Source organism: Protopterus annectens, chromosome 5.part0 (assembly GCF_019279795.1).
Source record: "Protopterus annectens isolate FY-2018-M chromosome 5.part0, PAN1.0, whole genome shotgun sequence".
Taxonomy (NCBI): Eukaryota; Metazoa; Chordata; order Ceratodontiformes; family Protopteridae; genus Protopterus; species Protopterus annectens.
In genome coordinates, this window is record NC_056735.1 from 1870829540 (window position 1) to 1870853089 (window position 23550).

The following is a 23550-nucleotide window of genomic DNA, read 5'->3' on the forward strand; positions in this document are numbered from 1 at the left end:
CCTCTTCTTTTCAACATATTCACCAACCAAGTCCACAAAGTTACCTGGCATGCCACTCTTGTCCAGTACGCTGATGACTACACTCTAATCTGCTCCACCCCATCACTCCCTCAACTCTAGGAATTGACACAAGAGTCCTTTACTGCTGTTGAAACCTGGTTAGCCAACTTGAAACTAATACTTAACCCCAATAAAACACAACTAATGATATTCTATCCCACTAGAGCCATAGACCCCATACCACCATTCACAATATTCTCAGCTAATAACACTCCATCACACCTGTCCAACACACCAAACTTCTAGGGGTTATCATAGAGCACAAATGAAATTCGATATGCACATTGCACATACAATAAAGAAAGTCCATAAAAAACTCGGAACCCTATATAGATGCAAAAAGTACCTCACCAATGAGAGTAAAGCCTCCATCGCAAGTACCCACCTACTATCCACACTCCTCTATGCCTCCTCCATACTCATCAACCTAAACAAAGCAGACTTTAACAAACTAGACACCTGCTACAATAAAACAGCTACGTTTATTACTGACTCACCCTTCAGGACACATCACTGCATAGCAATCAAGCAACTATACTGGCTAGAATTACCCAACCTGCTCACATATAACCAGCTTACAATAGCCCACCAAATTCTATATTATCCCAATAGAGTTTCTGCTCTTCAAGTCTACTTAATATCTACTCTAACAAATGCCTATTAAGATCCACCAATAAAGCACTGGCTGATGTAGGCAAAAGCAACAATAGCTCTGGGGAATCATTGTTTTCCATTTTTGTTGCAAAAGCATTGAATACCATAAATATTAGGACCACTGAAAACAAAAATAATTTCAAAAAACTCCTCCGGTCCCATTTACATAGTTCTTGGTTATGTCATTGTTCTGACCCTGGGTAGCTTCACTTAATTAGATCGTATCATACTTTAACCTTCTGTGAAAGCATGGAACAAGTCCTTTCTATACTCTTAATCAATGCATGTTTAATGTAGTTGCCACTGATGAATGTAACCAAATGATTGAACAAAATGTCCTTTCAACTGTATTGTCTATTGTGACACACTGTGCTCCTTATAATATATTTACTTTTTGCTTCTTCCTTGGCCTTGAACCTGTACCTTATTGATTTTTGACTCTGTACTGTACTTTATTAACATGTGTATTCTATTTACTGTATTTGCTGTACTAACCTTTGTGGAGCTTTTCTCCCCGGGTCACAAATGCTATCAATCCTCATTTTGTGCTTCTAAGGAGGCTACATTTTTGCAAACGAATGGGTATTTTTATTTAGTAAATCTGGTATAGCTTTGAACGATTGTTATTTTAAGCACATGTGATTCTTTGCCGAAATTAGTCAGATGTCACATTATAGTCTTCACCTATTATGCTTACTATGCTGTTGATACAATGGGCTGAATTTTTTTCTTAGATGTGTCAGTGGAGGTACGTTTTAAAAATACTATTTTTTTGTACCTTCCATAAAATAGTACCTTCCATATTTCCAAAATTATTCGTCTGAAAACTACCAATGTGAAAACATGTTGCCTCATTTTTATCTTGCCTCATACCTTGTAACACATTCATTTAAATCATACTTGAGTAACGTATATGCAAGTTACTGAGATGCAATTATTTTTAATCTTAAAGAAATGTCCATCACTCTAAATGAACTTTCCAATTTACAAATTTACATACACACACACACACACACACACACACACACACACACACACACACACACACACACACACACACACACTTGCATGTACAAAAACCTGCATAAACTCATACAGCTGTAATTTGCTCCTCAGATGCTCCACTTTATTTTAATTTAAATTCTGAGCATTATTATGATATACTTTACACGTTCTCCATACCCTAAATTCCTGTATTTGACTTGTGTGACATTGCCTTGCATTTTGTGTGCTGTGATCATCATTTACCATATTCACTTCTACATATAGTCACATGGACTGAGCTTAATCCAGTAACAAAACAAATAAAATAAAGAGAAAAAAATATATGCCTGAGTTCCAGATATTAGTAATCTTAGTACTTTTCTTATTATCTGGGCTGTGACTTATATTTATGGACCAATTTCCATATGATGATAGTCATCATTCTCTTTAACAATAACCTAACAGGAACTACTTCCTGTATGCATGACCTAGCATGTAGTTCCTGCCAGATTATCTGCATATGTAACTTGCTTAGTTTCCAGCAATTAAAATAAAATGTCTTTTGCTTCTTCCTTCTTGCAGTATGCATCACCTTAGCATGCCTTAGCCTGTTCTCCTGTTCACAGTACAGTACTGTACATGCTGGCCTGATCCTATGGCTCACCAAAATGATTTCCATTGCAGCATCACACTATTATGAGTACAGAGACCTGGTTTGACTCTTGGCAAACACTGCTCTTTTTCTACTGCTTTCTGCTTGGCATGTCAGCACCATTTTGATGCCAAGTTATAGACCAGCACATGAGTGTGCCACAATTCAGAAATGTATTTCAGGAAAATGCACAGACTTCAAAAAAAATCAGGCTCAGCAAGCAAGCAAAAGGAAGTTTTGACACTGAAGCAGTGATATTCCAAACTGTAAAATAGGATCACATGCAACCAACATTTAAAGACAGAATTTATCCTGAAAAGCATACATGATATATATATATATATATATATATATATATATATATATATATATATATATATATATATATATATATACTGTATATGCCCACACATAATATATATATATATATATATATATATATATATATATATATATATATATATACGGTAAAACCATACTAGGTTGACATACCATAATTCTGACAGCAAGAAAGTCGACAACTAAAGGTTCACACATGCAAAAGATTGACAGTTATCCTAGACTGACAATCCTTGGGTGAGGGAACATTTCATTTCCCTGGGGATTGTGCTATCTCAGAGTTATTATATATAATTAGCAGGGGGTGTGGGAGACACAGCCCCCCACATGGGGAGTGCAAGGGAGCTAGCCCCCTACAAAAAAAAGTGATGTTATTCTTTTTTGTTGGTTGCATGCAGCAAAGATTTTACTTGCACATGTGTAGTTTAGTGTCGACGTTTCTGATGTCAACCTTTTGCAGTCAGTTTTCTTGCTGTTGGAAATGTGATGTGTCGACCTAGTGGGGGCAGTGCCCCCCACATATTTTAAGCATATTTTATGTTCAGAGAACAGTAATATATTGGAATTGCAAGTATCAATGTATATAGTTCAAAATATTTAAAATATGTGGGGCGCTATGCACCCACACCCCCCCTTACTATATATACTAACTCCAGGATCACACTACAGTGGGGAAAAGACCATATATAACTTTCAGTGAAATGTGTTTCAGTGAATTGTGTTTTCAGTGAATTGAGCTTTCAGTGAAAAGTGCACACTAATTTGATTTTCAGTGAAATGTGCTTTCAGTGAATAGTAGTAGACCCATATATATATATATATATATATATATATATATATATATATATATATAGATATATAGATATAAAATGTGCACATGTAATAAGGTATGCGTAGGTGATCATAATGCAGATATTACCACACACCCAGGGTATTGTGAGTAATCCCTGGTGTGGCAATATCTGTGCCATGCATACACATTACTGCACTTATAAAATGAGCATTTTTTTCTATTTGGTTTTCACATTTACTAATTTAGGTATGATAATTATTTCTGAAGTGCATTTTAATGCAAAATTGCTTCTTCACACATTTTAACTAATTGATTCTTGTACAGGGTAATAACTTTATAAATGTGGAATTTTGGTATGAGGTTTGCTGGGTAATCATTTAAAGGATACTTCTGTCAAACTGGTATGTGCGAGTATGTGACCAGCTGCTAACACTATAAAACACCTTAAATGGCTTTTAGCAGGTGAATGAGCTCAGATAAGGAGACTTATATAACAGTAGTGCACTGCTTCACAAATATGTATGGTGTTTTCAGGTAACACAGACACAACATGCTCACAAGAGTAATCATTCTAGTGGTAATGCCAATAACTAAAAGAAACACATATGCAAGCATTAATGCTCCCTTCATCTGTTTTTTAAGTTTATTTAACTGAAGATATTGTTTGTTACATACAAAAAATATTCAGAAGGTAATCATTTTGGTGACACCTCCCAAAAAGTTAAAAATACATGTATATGTAAACACTAATGAAACCCCACCTCCATCAATGTTCTTAAGTATATTTACTGAAGGTATACCTCTCACCTTTATTTAATTGGGTTCCAGAATAATGCTTATATGTGTTTTAGTTATATTTTAATGGGCATTTGTGTTCATACAATATATTTGTTTGTGTTCTATATCTTCAAATTTACCTGTTTGGTCATACAATGTCTGGCAGGCTTTCCACTCTAATTTATACACAACCACACACACACACACACACACACACACACACACACACACACACACACACACACACACACACACACACACACACACACACACGTTCAATTACAGGAAATGTAGGAAACCTCCAGATACTGGATCCAACCCAGTTTGGTTTCATCAAGGGCAGGTCATGCATACTCAGCCTGGTGGACTGTTTTTGAGAAGGTCCCAATACAATGGATGAGGGCAAAATGGTTCACACTGCCTACCTGGACCTGGCCAATGCATTTAACACAATATCCCACTTGGTAATTGTTAAACTCAACAGATTAGGTATAAATCCTTATGTCACCTGATGGATAACTAGCTGATTCACAGACAGGACCCAGGAGGTTATAATAGGGATGTTCACATCTCCAAAGATTTCAGTCACAAGTGAATTCCCTCAGGGATCATTCATGAAACAGCTTCTTTTGGCATTTACTTCTCTGAAGTCAAGACCAATGTCAATGGCCTCTAGCTAATTAAATTTGCAGATGATTGCAAATTAGGAGCAGTCATAGACTTCCCCACTCTCACAAATGTTCTCCAGGAAGGACTGACACAGACAAATAACTGGTGTGAGAGCCATAGACTAAAACTAAATGTCAAGAAATGCATAATAGTATCCTTTGAGAAGTCAGCCACCTCTTATAACTATCATATTGACAACACGGCCCTAAGAGTTGGCCCACTAGTCATTCTATCATTGCAACTTATAAACAAAGCTATGTCATCTAGGTCTAAGGAGGCCATTCTGCCACTGTATTCAGCATTTATCAGACTATCTTTGAGTAGAATGCTCCCTTTGGTATGTACCTAACCAGGCACATGTAACAACTGGAACGTCCACAGAGGTTCTTCACTGAAAGAACATAAATCATAAGTAACATAGCCATTGCAGACTGCCTCAAGAATCTTTCCCTTTATTCGGTCTCCTACAAGCTGTTGAGGAGAGATCTATGCCTGGCATATAAGGTATTGTCAGACCCTACCCAAAAGGTCCTCCTGCACATCTGCAAAACAAGCAGCACCAGAATTACCCATTCTAAAGTCTTAAACCTTGCCTGTGATATAAATAAGACCTGCTGGAGAGAAACGTATGTATCCTAGAGAGTATCCCTTCTCTGGAACAGGCTCCCCATCCATGTGAAGCAGAGTTCCTTCCTAACCCAATTGAATTGTAATTCGGACAATTGGATGGAAAACAGGAAATTCATCCCTGGTTTGGCTTCTTTCACCTCCCAGGCCCCTGCTTGTAAATGTTTCATCTCCCAAGCCCCTGTTTACACTTATCTAGGGAACCAGAACTTGTCAGAGATTTTCTTAACCCTAACAGAACTAAACTGATGGCCTTTGGTTACAATAAAACTATAAACAGTGCACCCCCTATTTCCATCTGCTCCTCCAATGGTACAAAAATTTAACTAGTTAGTCAAACTAAATTGCTACATATAACAATAGATGATTCTCTAAAATTCAATTAACACATATCCCTGACAATGAAAAAAGTTTACTGCAAACTTGGCTTGCTCTACAAGGCTAAACCTTTTCTAACCAATAACACCAGACCAGCTACTGCCAGATCCCACCTACTATCCACCCTCCTTTACTGCTCCCAAATCTTTACCAACCTAGAAAGCTGCTATAACAAAATAGCTACATTTGCTGTTAACTTACCTCATAAGTCTCACCACTGTTATGCCCTTCACCAACTCAAATGGATTGAACTATCTAGCCTGTTATCTCTCAACCAACTAACCATTGCAAACAATATAAAATCGACAAACGCAACAGTTGTCCTGCTCTGACTGATCTAGTTCAACAAAACTCTGGCACTAGATCCCTTAGATCATCTGACAAATTAATTCTAAAGGTAACTAAATCTAATAACTTCTACGATGACTCCCTCTACTCAAACAAAATAGCCAAAACCTGGAACTCTCTTCCCCAACACATTCTAAAAACTCAAACAGTCACAAGTTCAAACTTCTCCTAAATGAACACTTTAATAAACACTGGCTATGCTCTTGTACAATCCCAGGATAATTCTTACTAACTGTTGTTACTTACTCTACCTATAACAGAATATATACTCTCTAACCTTTATTCTCCTTCTCTCCTATGAATTACTCTCCTCTGTACTCCTCCTGTAAAAAAAACAAAAAAAAAAAACAATTATTTCATTTTTATAATTTTAAATCCCACTATGTTGTTAATCTAAACCAATAATTACTGTATTTACTTTGTTGTATCTTGTAACTAATGATTTTTCAGTACTTGCGTATTATCGCAACAACATTTTTAACGTCTGTAATTACTACAGTTTTTGGTGGCCTAAAACATTTGCTGACATTTACATTTAGTAAGCCTGAAATCAGCAGCAGTATACTGTTAGAAAGGTTTAATTCCCCAGAAATAAGTCAGTTGAACTTGTCTTTGTGGGGATGCAAACACTGACTTACATCATTTACTCACAAGCAGTGTGCGAGGAACTGACTGTCACTATATTAGCAGCAATTCTGGACTCCTTCTTTCTGCTCTTGGACAGTTGCTTGAATGACAGGTTTACCTCAGTTTGATAGACTATTTTCCCAAGGAAGAGGATTTCCCCTGTTAAAGGGGCCATGATCTGCAAGTCTGGAGCATAATCCGCCTAGGAGAAAGCCTACAAAGTGAATTTTGAGTTCAACACGCGTTATAACCAGTGTCGGGAAAGTACTACCAGAATTTTAAGTGCAGAGCCTACAAACAGCTTACGAAGGAGCTTGACTTTTAAGAAGAAGAGGGTCCTCACATAGGTAATGAATAGAGATTGTCTTCAGAAAAGTAGCATAACTGCTCAAGTTTTGCTTTAGGAAGGTTAGTTCAAAAGTAGTACAAACAAGTGAAACACTTATAGGATCGCAGTTGCCCTGCTTTTCTGGGCAAACTGGTACACAGAATCTGGTTGTAGGCTGCGTGTGTTAAAAAACGCACTTGCTGAAAATTGTAGTCCATTTGTAGGTGTTTGACAACCTCCTGCTTGTGCTTCTTATTCTGGTTCCTGTTTCTCAAACAAGGTGAAAGCAGTAAGTAGAAGTTCACTCACTCAAGTTTTACTTTATGCTACAGTCATTTCACGAAAACATTAGTAATTACAGGACATTAAAAATATGGTTGTGATAATACATAAGTACCGATTTTTCTATGTGCTTTTTGTTCAGAGATTTTCTCCCCAAGTCTCTGCTGAGATGCATGGCTAGGCTTAGCTAGCTTAGCCTAGTACTCACTTATGAACCTATGTAAGTGCAAAACCTGTATTGGTCCAATAGGTATATTGTGCACAAAGGAACTAAAACCAAGAGCAAATCATCTTTTACCCACTGCATTTAGTAATACAGAAATCCAGGGTGAAGGTGGTGCAAGAGTATGTAAGGAATTAAAGAAAATAACTTGCTATATTCTGTTCGGTTCGATTCTGAGCTAGAGCGTCTTCTGCATGGAGACATGCGTGAATGGGCGTACCTTCGTTGAAGGTTGTGCGTCAGGGCTGGTAACTTGGCATGTAAAAATCAACTACCAATCATTAGCGAACCGGAGTTCCTCTGTGGCGACCCCTAGCCGGGAAAAGCCGAAAGACATAAACAAATTGGGAGAAAATGAGATATGAAGCTGCATGAGTCACCTGGACTCAAATCAGACAAAAAAATTGGATTGAATAATTCTTTGAGATTAGAATATGAAGGTATGTTAAATACTGTATATGTGGGTCTTGATGAGCTATTAGAAAGAGCTCCATCTACCTTAATTTAAATATTATTGGGGGCCAGAACTAAGCTACAAATGACTAAAAGAATAGTAAGCAGGAGATTTAGGATAGCAAGAGAACTAAAAAGCAAGGGGTGAATAAAATAAGGCAAACTTTGCTGATCGAAAGAAGATGATGATCTGATGTTCCTGTTAGGGGTCGCCACAGTGGATCATCTGTTTCCATTTTTTCCTGCCCTCTGCATCTTGCTCTGTCACACCAACCACCTGCATGTCCTCTCTCACCACATCCATAAACTTTATCTTAGGCCTTCCTCTTTTCCTCTTACCTGGTAGCTTCGCCCTTAGCATCTTTTCCCAATATACTCAGCATCCCTCCTCAGCACATGTCCAGACCAATGTAATCTTGCCTCTCTGGCTTTGTCTCCAAACCTTCCAATCTGGGCTGACCCTCTAATATACTTATTCCTAATCCTGTCTACCCTCGTCACGCCCAGTGCAAATCTTAACATCTTTAACTCTGCCAAATCCAGCTCAAACTCCTGCCTTTTTGTCAATGCCACTGTTTCCAACCCATATAACATAGCTGGTCTCACTACCCTCTTGTAGACCTTCCATTTCACTCTTACTGGTACTCGTCTGTCTCAAATCACTCCTGACACTCTTCTCCACCCACTCCATCCTGCCTGTACTCTCTTCTTCACCTCTCTTCCACACTCACCATTACTCTGAACTGTTGATCCTAAGTATTTAAACTCATCCACCTTCACCACCTCTACTCCCTGCATCCTCACCATTCCTGTATCCTCCCTCTCATTCACACACATATATTCTGTCTTAGTCCTGCTGACCTTCATTCCTCTTCTCTCTACAGCATATCTCCATCTCTCCAGGGTCTCCTCCACCTGTTCCCTACTCTCACTACATATCACAATGTCATCTGCAAACATCATAGTCCATGGGGACTCCTGTCTGATCTCGTCTGTCAACCTGTCCATCACCATTGCAAATAAGAAAGGGCTCAGAGCTGATCCTTGATGTAATCCCACCTCCACCTTAAACGCATCCATTTCTCCTACCGCAGACCTCACCGCTGTCACACTACCCTCGTACATATCCTGTACCACTCTTACATACTTCTCTGATACTCCCGACTGCCTCATACAATACCACAACTCCTCTCTAGACACCCTGTCATATGCTTTCTCTAAGTCCACAAAAACACAATGCAACTCCTTCTGACCTTCTCTGTACTTCTCCATCAACACTCTCAGAGCAAACATCGCATCTGTAGTGCTCTTTCCCGGCATGAAACCATACCGCTGATCACTAATCATCACGTCCCTTCTTAACCTAGCTTCCACTACTCTTTCCCATAACATCATGCTGTGACTGATCAATTTAATCCCTCTGTAGTTACTACAGCTCTGCACATTACCCTTATTCTTAAAAATCGGTACCAAAACACTTTTTCTCCATTCCTCAGGCATCCACTCACTTTTCAAGATTTCATTAAACAATCTGGTTAGAAACTCCACTGCCATTTCACCTAAACACCTCCATACTTCCACAGGAATGTCATCTGGACCAACAGCCGTTTCATTCTTCATCCTCTTCATAGCTATCCTTACTTCTTCCTTGCTAATCCACTGCACTTCATGATTCACTATCCTCACATCATCCAACCTTCTCTCCCTCTCATTCTCTTCATTCATCAATCCCTCAAAGTACTCTTTCCATCTGCTCAACACACTCTCCTCGCATGTGAGTACATTTCCCTCATTATCCTTTATCACCCTTACCTGCTGCACATCTTTCCTATCTCGGTCCCTCTGTCTAGCCAATCAGTACAGGTCCTTTTCTCCCTCCTTAGTGTCCAACCTTTCATACAACTCTTCATATGCCTTATCCTTAGCCTTTGCCACCTCTCTCTTTGCCATGCACCTCATCTCCTTATACTCCTGTCTACTTTCTTCATCTCTCTGACAATCTCACTTCTTCTTTGCCAACCTCTTTCTCTGTATACTCTCCTGTACTTCCTCATTCCACCACCATGTCTCCTTGTCATCCTTCCTCTGTCCAGATGTCATACCAAGCACCTGTCATAGATACAGAGTACGAATTAGGCAAAAAATGGAGGTATGTATGTCAGTTGCTAATATACATTATAAAATCTAAAAAATCTAAAATATTTTATGGGAAATGTCTGCACAATGTATTTATGTTTTTTTTTTTTTTTGTTTGTTTGTATTCTGTCTGGGATGTGAAGGCTGTCTTGCCAGAGATGGAATGTATTTAAATTGGAGTTGCAGCAGTTATTTGGAGAAATGTTTGGCAGGAGGAAGATGTTTAAGTCACTTATGTTTCCAGGTTATGACAAAGCAATGGGCAACAAAAATAAGTTGACATTAGTAAACTTAATGAAAATAGCCAAGAAAACTATAACTAGAACATGCAAAATCTAAAATCTTACCAGCTTTAGGTGAAGTGTTGGCTATTGTAGCTGAGGTGGAAAAGAGAGGAAGTAGAATCACAAAAAAAACGCCTTTCAATTTGAAAGTATATCTAAGCTAGGATTTAAATCATTGTTTTATACAAACTATACACAAAGTATATCTAAGCTAGGGTTTAAATCATTGTTTTATACAAACCATACACAAAGTATATCTAAGCTAGGGTTTAAATCATTGTTTTATACAAACTATACACCTATACATATATATCTAAGCTAGGGTTTAAATCATTGTTTTATACAAACTATATACAAACTATCATGTCAGTGCTTCAGTCACTGTTTTACTTGCTCATTTTTCTTTACTAGAAAATATTAAGTAAGAAAATAATTAGAAGACTGGATTACACATGCATAACTTAGCATAACTTAGCAAACTGAATGTAAACCCCTTTGTTGTAAGATGGGTTGCCAACTGGCTCACAAACTGGTACATACTATCAAAGTGGGTGACTCCACATCAACCAGCAGACCTGTTACCAGCGGGTTGCCACAAGGATCAGTGCTGGGGTCCCTACTGTTTGGTATATACTTCTCAGAAGTTCAGGCCAAAACTAAGGGGCTGTGGCTGACCAAGTCTGCAGACGACTGCAAACTGGTTGCAGTTATTGAATCCCCATGTGATGTCAGTATACTTCAGGAGGGTCTTACACAGACCAGTGACTGGTGTCTTAGTCATGGTCTCAAACTTAATGCAAAGAAATGCATCATCATTCCCTTTGGAAAAATAATGTCCCTTCACACTATCAAATTAACAACAATACCAGAAGTACCAATGAAGTGGTAAGGGATATGAGATCACAAGTAGACTGTGACCTTAACTTTGACCACCGTGTTTCTACTGTAGTAAAGAAGGCCTTCTATGTAGGACACTTGATTAGCAAAGGTATTGCCGTTAGAGCAAAGGAGGTTTTAACCCCTCTATACTCATCAGTTATCAGGCCCATAATTGAGTATAATGCCCTTTTAGCATGTACTGTACAAACTACAAACTACCTGCACCAATTGGAGAGACCTCAGATGTTTCTAACAAAGAAGATCAAGAGACTCCAGCATGTGCCTTACACAGACTGACTAAAGTACTTGTCACTATACTCTGTATCGTATACACTTCTTAGGGGAGACTTATGCCTGGCTTTCAGAGCAATCTCTGACCCAAACCTAATGAATCTGCTGCACATCCATAAATCAAACAGAATTAGAGCTACCTATTCCAGGGACCTAAATATGGGCTGCAACTTGAATAGGACATGCTGGAGGTACAGATTTGTCACCCAGTGACTGCCACATCTTTGGAATAGGCTTCAAATTCATGTGAAACAGAGTACCTCTATGACACTGTTCAAAAAGAACCTGGACGAGTGGATAGCATGCCATAAATTCTTACTAGGGATAGTGCCCACAACCCCCCTGGACATGGGCAGTCATTACTAAATGCAATCCTGGGTATTGACTAGAGTATCTATGGTATTACATTGGGACGAAACAGCTAGGCTTGAAATGTCCTTCGGGTCGATAGCCTAGTAACCTCCTATGATCCTATGATTCTAAAGATGAAATGTAAATAAGTGATAAGTGAAAGTTTATTAAAACTGCAAGCAGTGTGTAAGAATGAATGAGAGTGAGTGTCTCTCTGTGTATGTCTTCCTGAGTCTATGTGTGTGCTGTGTGTGTGTGTGTGTGTGTGTGTGTGTGTGTGTGTGTGTGTGTGTGTGTAGGTATATAAATATTTTTCTTTGTGTATGATTGCAGTGAGATAAATAGGAATCGTGTCGTTTTTTGTGTTCCAATTTACACATACATTACATCTCCTGCATTGGATTCCTATGAGCATTATTTATTACAGTCTTGAAATCGATCAGTCAGTGCTAAGACTGCAGATTAAAACAATATACAATCTCCAGAACTTAATCTTCACTGAAATAAATAACTTAGCTCTTTTAGGCATCATACCTTAATGCATAATAACATAATAGGAGATGATTAAGTTGTAAAGTATAAAAAATGGGGAAGATAACATTTGGCAAGAAGGCTGAAAATGGCATAAGCTTGGAAAGGGGCATATTAGGAAGATGGAAAATTTAGTACAACAATATAATGAGAAGCAATGTGCAAGTGTTACGTTGTAAGTAATACAGGAGCCTGGCATTCATGTCAGACTGCTGCCAGAAAAAAAATTGAATGATAAGCTTTCTTTCTGTTTCTCCCTCTTTGGCCACTGTTCAAAAAAATTCAAAAAATAACAAATGACGTGCATTGTATCCTTATGTATAAAGTGTTATTTAACATAGCAAGGCTATTCTGTAATGTTCCCCAGAATCAGAGGCCAGGTGTCCTTCCACGTCTAACATATAAATTGCAACACATTTCCTGCTGAAAATTAAAAAAAATGCTGATTTTATTGGTATGCATGGGAATTCCTTATGAAAGAAGTTAGACACTTTAGTAGAAATTATTTCACAGGTGTAGCAGTGTGACCTATTGTGGGGTTTAGTAATAAAATAAAAGGAATTGACAAATTGCCAGCAGCTTTTAGGCTGCTTCTTTACTAAGAGGTTATACAGGCTAGTTGTTACAGGAAGTAAAGCTGGTTCTGGAAATGAAGTAAGGAAATTAGAGTTAATCTGCAAAACAATAATTATTAGGAATGATCTTAGAATGGCAATGTACTGTACATAAATGTCTGCATTAACGGACTGCATTTTGTTGTATAGCAGTAGGTTTAGTATGAAGTTAAATTCTCTAAAGGTATGTTACTGTAAGGGGAAAGTAATCTCCATACTATGTTTTAAACAGATTCAGGTTGTGTTGCTGTGAATACATCTATAGCACTGCAAGAAGCTCAACAACCATAGCATGTGCAGGGACAAGGTGCCAAGATGCTGAACAGCTGTGGTAGTGAATCTGGTGACATGCTGAAGCAGGACGTATTGTGCTAGGCAAGCTACCACTGGGGATAACATAGCTGGCTGCCGTTATACACACCAAAAGGAAATATCTTCAGCTGGGTCCATGACACACTATCATAGGATCATAAGTGTGTAGTAGGCTAATGGCCCTGGAGCCTTTACAAGCCTAGCCCATAGGATTACCCTGGTATCGTGCCACCCGACCTTAGTTCCCAGTGCCTCTGTCGAGTAAAGCCACTGTAGTGACCCCTGGGGTGCTTTTTCTATTTCCCATGCACTCAGCAAGATTTCTCTTGAAGAGGGCCAGTGAGGTGCTCTGCTTGACATGTATGGGAAGTCTATTCCATAGCATGGGCAGTCTCCGGGTTATGAACCTGTCCCTCCAGCATGTTTTATTGATTGTGGTAATGAGGTTGAGGTCTCTGAAGTGTGTGGTGTGGAGGAATTGGGATTTCTTTAGATGTAGCATTTCTAACAGAGCTGGGTCAGACATGGCTTTGTAAGCCAAGCAGAGATCGCCTCTAAGTAGGCGATACGAGACAGAGAAAGGTTGGAGCTTTTTAAGTCTGTCCATATAGGACAAATGTTTAAGGCCTAGGATCCTCTTTGTGAGGTACTTTTGCGGCCTCTCCAGTTGCTGCAGGTGTTTAGTGAGGTACATGTCAAATGGGGCATTGTACTCGATAACTGAACTAATGAGGGAAGAGTAGAGGGAGACAATGACCTCTTTCTTCCTGGATTCAAAACCCTTAGAAATTAAATGTACCACATAGGACTTTCTGACCACAATGGCAATGTGGTGGTCAAAAGAGAGGTTGCTGTCAACCTGTGTTCCCAGATCTCTTATAATGCCTTCTGTGTTCAGTGGACTTCCATCGATGTGGTAATTCATGGGAACCGAGTTTTTCCCAAAGGGGTGGATGACACATTTTTTGGCATTGAGCTTAAGGCCATAGTTCTGACACCAGTCGTTGGTCTCAGTGAGGCCTTTCTGTAGGATGTCAACATCACTTGGGGAGTTAATAACAGTTCCCAGCTTGCAAGCGTCTGCAAACTTTGTCAGCCAGAGTCCCTTCCTGTTGGCCTGGACTTCAGAGAAGTAGATACCAAACAGGAGAGGACCCAAGACTGAACCCTGAGGGACTCCACTCATGACTGGTCAGCAGTCTGACTTGGAGTCAGCTACTTTCACACTGTGGGTTCTACCTGTGAGCCAGTTTGCAACCCACCTAGTGGTATAGGGGTTTATGCTTAGCTTAGTGAGTTTTTGTATTATTCCTGAGTGGGGAATAGTATCAAAGGCCTTGGCCAGATCAAGGTAGGCTGTATGAACCACCTTGCCTTCATCCACAGCTCTGGCGAATGACTCAAAGAAGTTGACCAAGTTGAGCAGGCATGATCTACCCTTCACAAAACCAAACTGTGTGGTCAGAGTTTGGAGATTCCCTATATCCTTGTTTATTAGGTCCATGATGATGCTTTCCATAGCTTTGCATATCAGACTTGTCAGGCTAATGAGTTGATAGTTCCCAGGGTCTGTAGTCGCTCCTCTTTTGTGGAGAGGGATGACTGTAGCAGTGCGCCATTCAGTAGGGACAAAGCCTGAGGTGAGGCTGTGATTGAATATGGAATATATTAAATTATTTCATTATTATTATTGTATTAATTTATATGTGATGTACTAGTATCATATTTATTATATCTTTATAGCTGCATTTACTTGTAGTTTTTTAAAACATTTTAAAATCATGAAATATTGGTATGCTGCTTTAAGTATGATAGGGGAGATGTAGAATTGATTGTTAATTAATTATTTCATTAGCTTAAGGGTATAAAAGCACTGTGTTTTTGAATTGTAACTGTTTTCTGATGAAGTCTTGGTTTCTAAGATGAAAGCGCGCTCAATAAATCTACTTTTGTATGCAACACATCCGTGTGGATTACTGTCAACATCACTCGAGTGTTCTATCGGAACTGGTTTACTTTTGTTTATGGTTGGTGTCTTGCAGTTCCTGGTTTTGCGTTTTTCGGAGAAGTTTTTCATGGTGGTCACCTTTGCGGGGGGGGGGGGTGGATTTCCAAGGTGATTAGTTTGTGGTCGGATCTAACCATGGAGGAGTTGTCTATTGGTGTAGAGCAACAGTCGCCCATGTTAGTAATGACCAGGTCAAGGATGTTGCTACCTCTAATGGGGTAAGAACGAGCTGGTCCAGGGCATTGGAATTAATGAATTCCAGGAAAACGTTGGGCAAGTGTATTGGTACATGAGTAGTTTTCCAGTTAATGGAGGGGTAGTTGAAGTCGCCCCATATGAGAGTGTTAGGTTGGACCCTAATATTCTGCAGGGTGCTTAGGAATGTGGAGTGTGAGTCTTGGGATATGGTTGGGGACCTATAGCAGGCTATGACCTGAATCGCTGTCTTACCCAATGTTAGCTGTACCTGAAGTATGGGTTATCACTGCACTCTGGCTTCAGAAACATTCAGAAAGGGCACCTATGCCCATATGCTGCATATTTTCATAATGTAAGGAGGTATACAGAGTGATTGTATAGGTACAATCAAAATATATGGATGATTCCATCACAAAGACTCGATCAAAAGTATAAACAAAAAACTGAAGTAGGAACCGTAAAAGTACAGTAAAAAAACTTTTATTGTAAATACTACTAAGCACTTTTGACCCTAAAGTAACTGGGACTAAGCACTTTTTTGGCAGTACTTTTACAGTTCCTACTTCACTTTTTAGTGTTTATTTGTTTTTTCTTCTTGTTGGTTACTGTTTTTTGAGCAAAAGTCTGCATGAATAGCATGAACATGGGCATAAATTCAGTGCCACTCCTTTGCCGTGGGCGCATGTCTGAAAGCTGGTTTCAGCATTCCACTGTGCTGTAGTTCCCTCTGCTCTCTAGGGATAGCTGCATTTTGCAGTGCATTGTTATTTTCATCTACTGCATCTTCCTTACGCATCCAATGGTCAGTTATACAGGCCACCTGCATTTATGAACATCCATGTTCAGTATTTGAACCCTCAGGAAACTGTCCTGCAGCAACACAGCTGTATTCCATTGTTTTGCATACTGCTGTGCTATACTATATGGAAAAGTTTGTTTTGTCAGAATAAGAACTGACAACCTGTTTGATCGACTACCATGTAAACGCTTTTGTATCTTATTGCTGAACAGCAGGAGTAAGAAAGTTTCTCCCATTGTTATGCAATCACACATGCATACACATACTTACATAGTCATGTGGTATATGGATCCAGGGAGGTTTGACCCCCCTACAAAAATATTTGTTTTTCTGTTAGTTTTGCATTTTTGATGAAACATTCTAGGAATGTATTTTTTCATAAGAATGTTCAAAATACAATGTTCCATGATTACATAAATGCGTGTGAGTGTGTGTGTGTGTGTGTGTGTGTGTGTGTGTGTGTGTGTGTGTGTGTGTGTGTGTGTGTGTGTGTGTGTGTGTGTGTCTATATATATATATATATATATATATATATATATATATATATATATATATATATATATATATACACACACACACACAAATATACACACATGGATGTCTAGTTTTTGCTAACAGCATACCACACTCTGCCAGAATTGCAATATTAAACAAGTAATACATCAATGGAACAGAATTCAGAAAACATTTGTGCACCGAGTAGATTTGAGCTAATTAAATAGCATTCCTGCTGTCTGGACAATGTCATATAAAAGGCATCATGAAGTATTGTTTTTTAAGCCAGTATAGCAGAACTAAATTAAAAAGCACTGATAAGAAAAATCAGGGACAATTATATCAAGCTGAAGGACAGGTAGAGGTCATTCGGGAAAAATCAAAGCTTAGCAAGGAAGTGTTATTACAGACTATATAAACAGTTTATAGTTCACACTACAAAATACATACATCATGTTTGATGTCAGTAAACAAAATGTTCATTTACAGTCATATAATTTTTAAAAGAGAGAAGAGTTCACTGGCAGGACAAGAAGAATGAATTTTGTAAACCAACCTCCATATTTCTTATACAACACAAAAAAGGTTGCCCACATGAATAAAATGCTTATTATACCAATCAAACCATTCTTCATTACTATAACAAATATTAACAGTATTTCTTCTTTTTTGTCTCGGGTATCAAAAAGAATATATAGAATATCTTATCATATTAATAAAAGTATCAACATTTTCAGTATTATTTTATACTCAGAGGTCCTGAATACAGTTTACAATTACAGCCTAAAGTCTTTCTTTTTTGTGTGCACATGGTTTGCAGCTACAGTAAGTAAGAATCATGTATCACTATGTACTTACTAGAAGTTTCGATCTGGTCATCTAAAAAGCTAGTCACTGGGCAGAATAAAGAGTACCTCAGTCATTAAGGTTTCTAGCATATAACTTTAGGGGTCATCCGTTTTGTTGGTCACTGTCATTTTAATTTTCCCAGTGTCTCCCTTGACTCATCATTTTTTTTCTGGTACACTGTTTTTCCCACTTCCAAAAATCATGCTGTTTGACTGGCTACTCTAAAGTGCCCATAAACATTATGATTATTCTTGTCCATGTGGCCAGGTCCATACCTGAAAAGAGTTCAGGAATGACCATTTCACTTAGCCAGTTAGCAAACACATAAGTAAAGATCTGTGCAGGCACAACAGAAAGGAGAAATACTAAGCAAAACATTGAATGCAACCACGTCTAAAAACATCCACTTAGTCTGTGCAAGGGATTCAGAGTGGTTGTGAAGGGGATTGAGAGGATGGGTGTACAAAAAAATAATAGATAGGGAGCTCTTTATCAGGCAAAGATAATGAGAGGAATCTTATCTCATAATGCAACATCAGCATTGCTTGCTTGACTAATCAATGTCCAAAGTCTTCGTGCATCTTGGCTTAATAGAGTATCTAGGAGAACTATCAATCTCTCTTGTTCTTTGGTTTCTCTTTGTACCTGGCATTCTGTTGATCTAAAGAGCAAACTTCATCATTCTTCTATTATTGGAAGGACAGACTGGCCCACCACTTGATAATTGTAGAGATACTAGTTCAAAGTAGCTGGGAATGCTTATTACGGCTTTATCTTTTTCATACTGGAGAGATGCTATAAGAAAACAGTAGGGAATTTACTAGTGTAATGGACCACAAAAATGTACTGTAGCTTTTACGTGCACAAACGATAAAGTTGCCATTATATGCAAGGAATATCGTTTTGTTATTTATTAACCTCTACATCACCGAATGTCATTCAATTTCTAATCACCACTCCTGCTTCCTAGAAAAATATTATTATATAGATTTGGACGGTAGAGAAAGAGCAAAACAGTGAAAAGCAAACTGAACTGTAATGGCCAAAAGGGCAAAAAGTCCAAACTCCAGAGGAATACTATTATAACCATGATAGATGCAATAAGCTATCAGTATTGAGCAGGCTATGGTGTACAATGTAGATATGGAATATTTATAGTGCCTAACTGCAGTGCATTATGGTTTGCAACAATACAGACCCACAGCATTGTAATAGAAGTGGCATGCAGCAATCATTACTTGCCAGCATTGCCACTGTAGTAGTATACAACAAACTCAAGCACAAAGCATTCTTATTACAATAATAGGCAACAAACAGACTTATGCAGCCTATAAAAGAAAAGAGCTGCACTGTCATCCCAAAACACATCACTAAGAATCATCTAGAACCCTAGAATGCTGTAATAATGAAGCAAGCTACACATGAGCCATACTTAGCAATCATTGCTTTGATTCTGACATTCCCCATTTAAATAGCTGGACTTAGCGTGTCACTTAATCCCACCAAATCTCATGGATTACACATCAAACTCATTTTTTGTATCTTGTAATTCTTACCTGCTCATTAAAGGCTGCATATTTAAACATAAATTCAACAAAAAGATAGCATTACAAAGTTCCAGTAAAAGACGACATGTAATAGTTAACAGGCAAAAATATAAAACGCATTATTTAGTTGTTGGAAGACACACTAAAAACTCAAAATGTTCTATTCTCACAGATGATTATTACAGACATTCAAAGCTATGAGGCAATAAAAAGTTCTGTCCTGTAGTCCTGGGTTTTTGTCTGCTGTCTGAATTTGAACATATCACTTAAACAACCAGTGCTCCGTGATTAGTCCTGAAATGAGGCAGTTATATCTAGTGAGTTGTATAGTTAACAAATAACTAAAACAAAATAAATAAATAAATAAAAATAAAATAAAGTAAAATGAACCTCAAAACTTCTAAACAGCCAGAAATTAACTTCCTGCCAGGTAGTATGTGAAGAAACTGAATGGTGGGAAGATATTGAAGTATGGTATCTGTCTAAGTGACTGAAAAGATAAGTTCACAATTGTTCTCCTTATTAAAGCCATACGAGTTACTAAGAAAGTGCACATGGTAGAATGATATAAACTTTGAGGATGAAATTCAGAAAGTCTAACTATAAGGGCTAGGTCTGTCAAGTGCAAGGTCAGGCAAAAACTTAAAAAAAAAAAAAACAGAAAATTCAGAGCCAAGGATAGACAACCTGTGACTCAGAGCAAGATGGCTGTGCTTAACATCCTAGCCAAGCATAAGGGCTCAAAATTTTGATTTCCATTTTTTAGTCATTGTTTTTTTGGCAGCCACCATAATTAAAGAAGCAAGGCCTTACCATGTCTAGTCAATTCCGATTCTGTATCATAGCTCAGAAAAATCATCTCCCTCGTCACACCAATCTGCCCACCCAGCAAACCAACTATATTAGAAGAAGTGAATCTAGTAACAGAGATAAAACAACTGAAACTGAGATCTTTAGAAAAAGGTAGGGGCAAACTACATAGGAAAAAATGAGAACTGTGGGAACAACATATATGGGGGAGGAATGAGGTTTAAAAGAAGGCAGGACTTAAATTAGCTATGTCATGTTTGATTGAGAAAGACTGGGTAGATTATAAGTGATGTATAATGTTTGTAACTGGAAGTATGTCAGTATGGTTTGTCATGTAAAATGCTTACAACTAGGATTGTGTCGGTGTGGTTCATTTTCATTTATATAAATGTATGACTGATTATGTCGAAAGTGATGGTTTAATAAATACGTTTCTTGTTTAAAAAAGGGGCAGGAATTGAATAATTTATGCAATGTTGCTTAGGTTATATGATATATAGCAATATATGTGACGCATAATGTTTGTTAATCGTAACTTGTTAATACAGTGTGATTACTTTTATATAAATGTAAATGTGATTATGTCACAAGTGATAATTCAATAAAGGTGTTTAACAAAAAGCATAAGGGCTCAAGGAAAAGGAAAACAGAAACGTGGAAGCGTTGTTCAGTTTCAGGCATGGTTCTGCAATACTGCATAATTGATTTAACAGGATTGTTGGTATATACCTTTATTTTGTCCACAAAGTACACACAGAACTCACTAAGGTTGTTACACTACCTGCACAAATAGCAGAAATAATGTTTCAGTTTCTTCACTCATTCATTAATTTCCCGATACCCACTTTCTCTTATACGGTGTCAAGAAGGAACCAGGGCTATCTCAGAAAACAACAGGTATGTAAGCTAGAGAAGCAGTCCTATGTAGAACACTAGTGTATCACGGAACACCTATACCCACAACCCCCACAGACACACACACACACACACACACACACACACACACACACACACACACACACACACACACACACACACATACACACATACACACACACACGCTCTGCTGATGGGGGTACTAATGGACAACTCTGTTCTTCTGACATTCTTAGATGAAGTACAGTAGTGCATAATGAAGGACTGCAGTGCATGTTCATAAGACATTTCATACTACTGTATGTCAGGGAATACTTGGCAAACTAATAGATCTAAATACTGATCCACATACAATTCATTGAGTAAAAATGCATATTAATCAACAGGAAAAAAGTAAAAGGGGGATACCTCTCTGTCTCACTTAAGATTAGAAATGGTTCCCCACAGGGCCCTGTACTAGGGCCATTACTTATTTATTTCCATTTGCTGAATGGGTAGCCAAAGAGTATTTTTAAATATTCATTTTCAATTGAGTCCCAAGGAGAAAAGGTCCATACAGAAGCATAAGCAAAAAATAAATAAATAAATAAAATGACCAAAAGAGTAACAAGTACAATAAACAACATGCTTAAAAGTAGAAGGAATATAGTGAAGTATGCCAAAGGCTATTTACAGTAGCAGCAAACCTTATGTACAGTTGTGTGTTAACAGTTACTGAAAGTGCTACAATCACACTTTGTACATGTATAGCAGGTTAAATTGTGAGAACAATAAAGTAAGGGATTAAAAATATAAGGAGAGTGAGAGGAGTGACACAAGAGTAAAGAAGTTCTCTGAGATGATCTACGAAATATCCACACTTGGCAAAGATTAATCAGATCACTTTTAACACCAGTAAACGAAACATTGTGAGGTGTGGCAAAAAGGATATCCGTCATAATTACATAATGAATGGTGAAAATCATTAAAAAATAATAGCATCATTAGACTTTCACCAGTATGTTAATGCTAAAGTTAGAAAAGCATATTCTGTTGCTCATTTATATCTAAAAAACAAGTCTAACCTCTCCAGTGGTGATCACTGTACCATTTAACCCTTACCAGTCTGACATTTTATTGAATACAGTGCTGCATTTTGTAACATTTGAACAAGCTACCTGAAGCAACTTGAAAAATTACAATGATTCTTCACTAGAAAAGTTACAGGGTCAGAAAACTCAAATGTTTTCTCTTCGGGAACTGTCATTACATTATTTTTTTTAGATTCCTGATCAGTAAGGCATTGTCTAATCCAGTTCTATTTGAAAGTCAGTGCCTGAAGTACACCACTAGGACAGGTAATATCAGACATGAGAACCTCACACTAAAGACATGTATGTGTGTACAATGTGTCAAGATGGATTTAGGGTTAGCAAACATGGATACAGTGAGTCAGGGGATTTGCCCTCCTGTCTTACCTTACTCACATTAACTAATCAAAAATCTTTTCCCTAACAGTATCACTAACCAAGGCAAGTAAAGGCACAAAAAAAAGGCAAACACACGTGCGTGCGCACACACACACACACACACACACAAACACACACACACACACACACACAAACACACACACTCTCTCTCTCTCTCATACACACCACAACACATCAACACATGCACATAATAAAAACTATCACCTTAACCCTAACTCTAACCCTAAATAAGAAACACTTGCAGACATACTACAAAAACACACACACATTAAACTAAACTGTCCTCTATCCTAGCCCTTACTCTAACTGTGAACCTGGTTGGCAAAAACCCACTTACTTGCCCACTATATAATTTACAAACAACCGGACAGTTTGACTATCTCACATTCAATGTCTCCTGATTCTGACAATGCAAACATTCAACTTAAAAAGCATGCATTATGCTCTGTTGACAACATAAGTGTTCGACAAAGTATAATGCACCCATATATATATATGTGCATGTGGGAATGTATATATGTGTGTGTGTGTGTGTGTGTGTGTGTGTGTGTGTGTGTGTGTGTGTGTGTGTGTGTGTGTGTGTGTGTGTGTGTGTGTGTGTGTGTGTGTGTGTGTGTGTGTGTGTGTGTGTGCTACATATGCATGTATGTAGGTATATACCAAATCCAGTCAAACAACATTAAAGAAAGTAGAAAGTTCCCAAAACATTAGCAAACAGCAAATATGTATGTGTATCTCACACACACACACACACACATACATATATATACATGTGTATATATATATATATATATATATATATATATATATATATATATATATATATATATATAGGGTCTATATCAGATCATCAAAATGGCTCATTATTGAATGCCATAATGTCGAACTGCAAAACCCGAATCTTAAC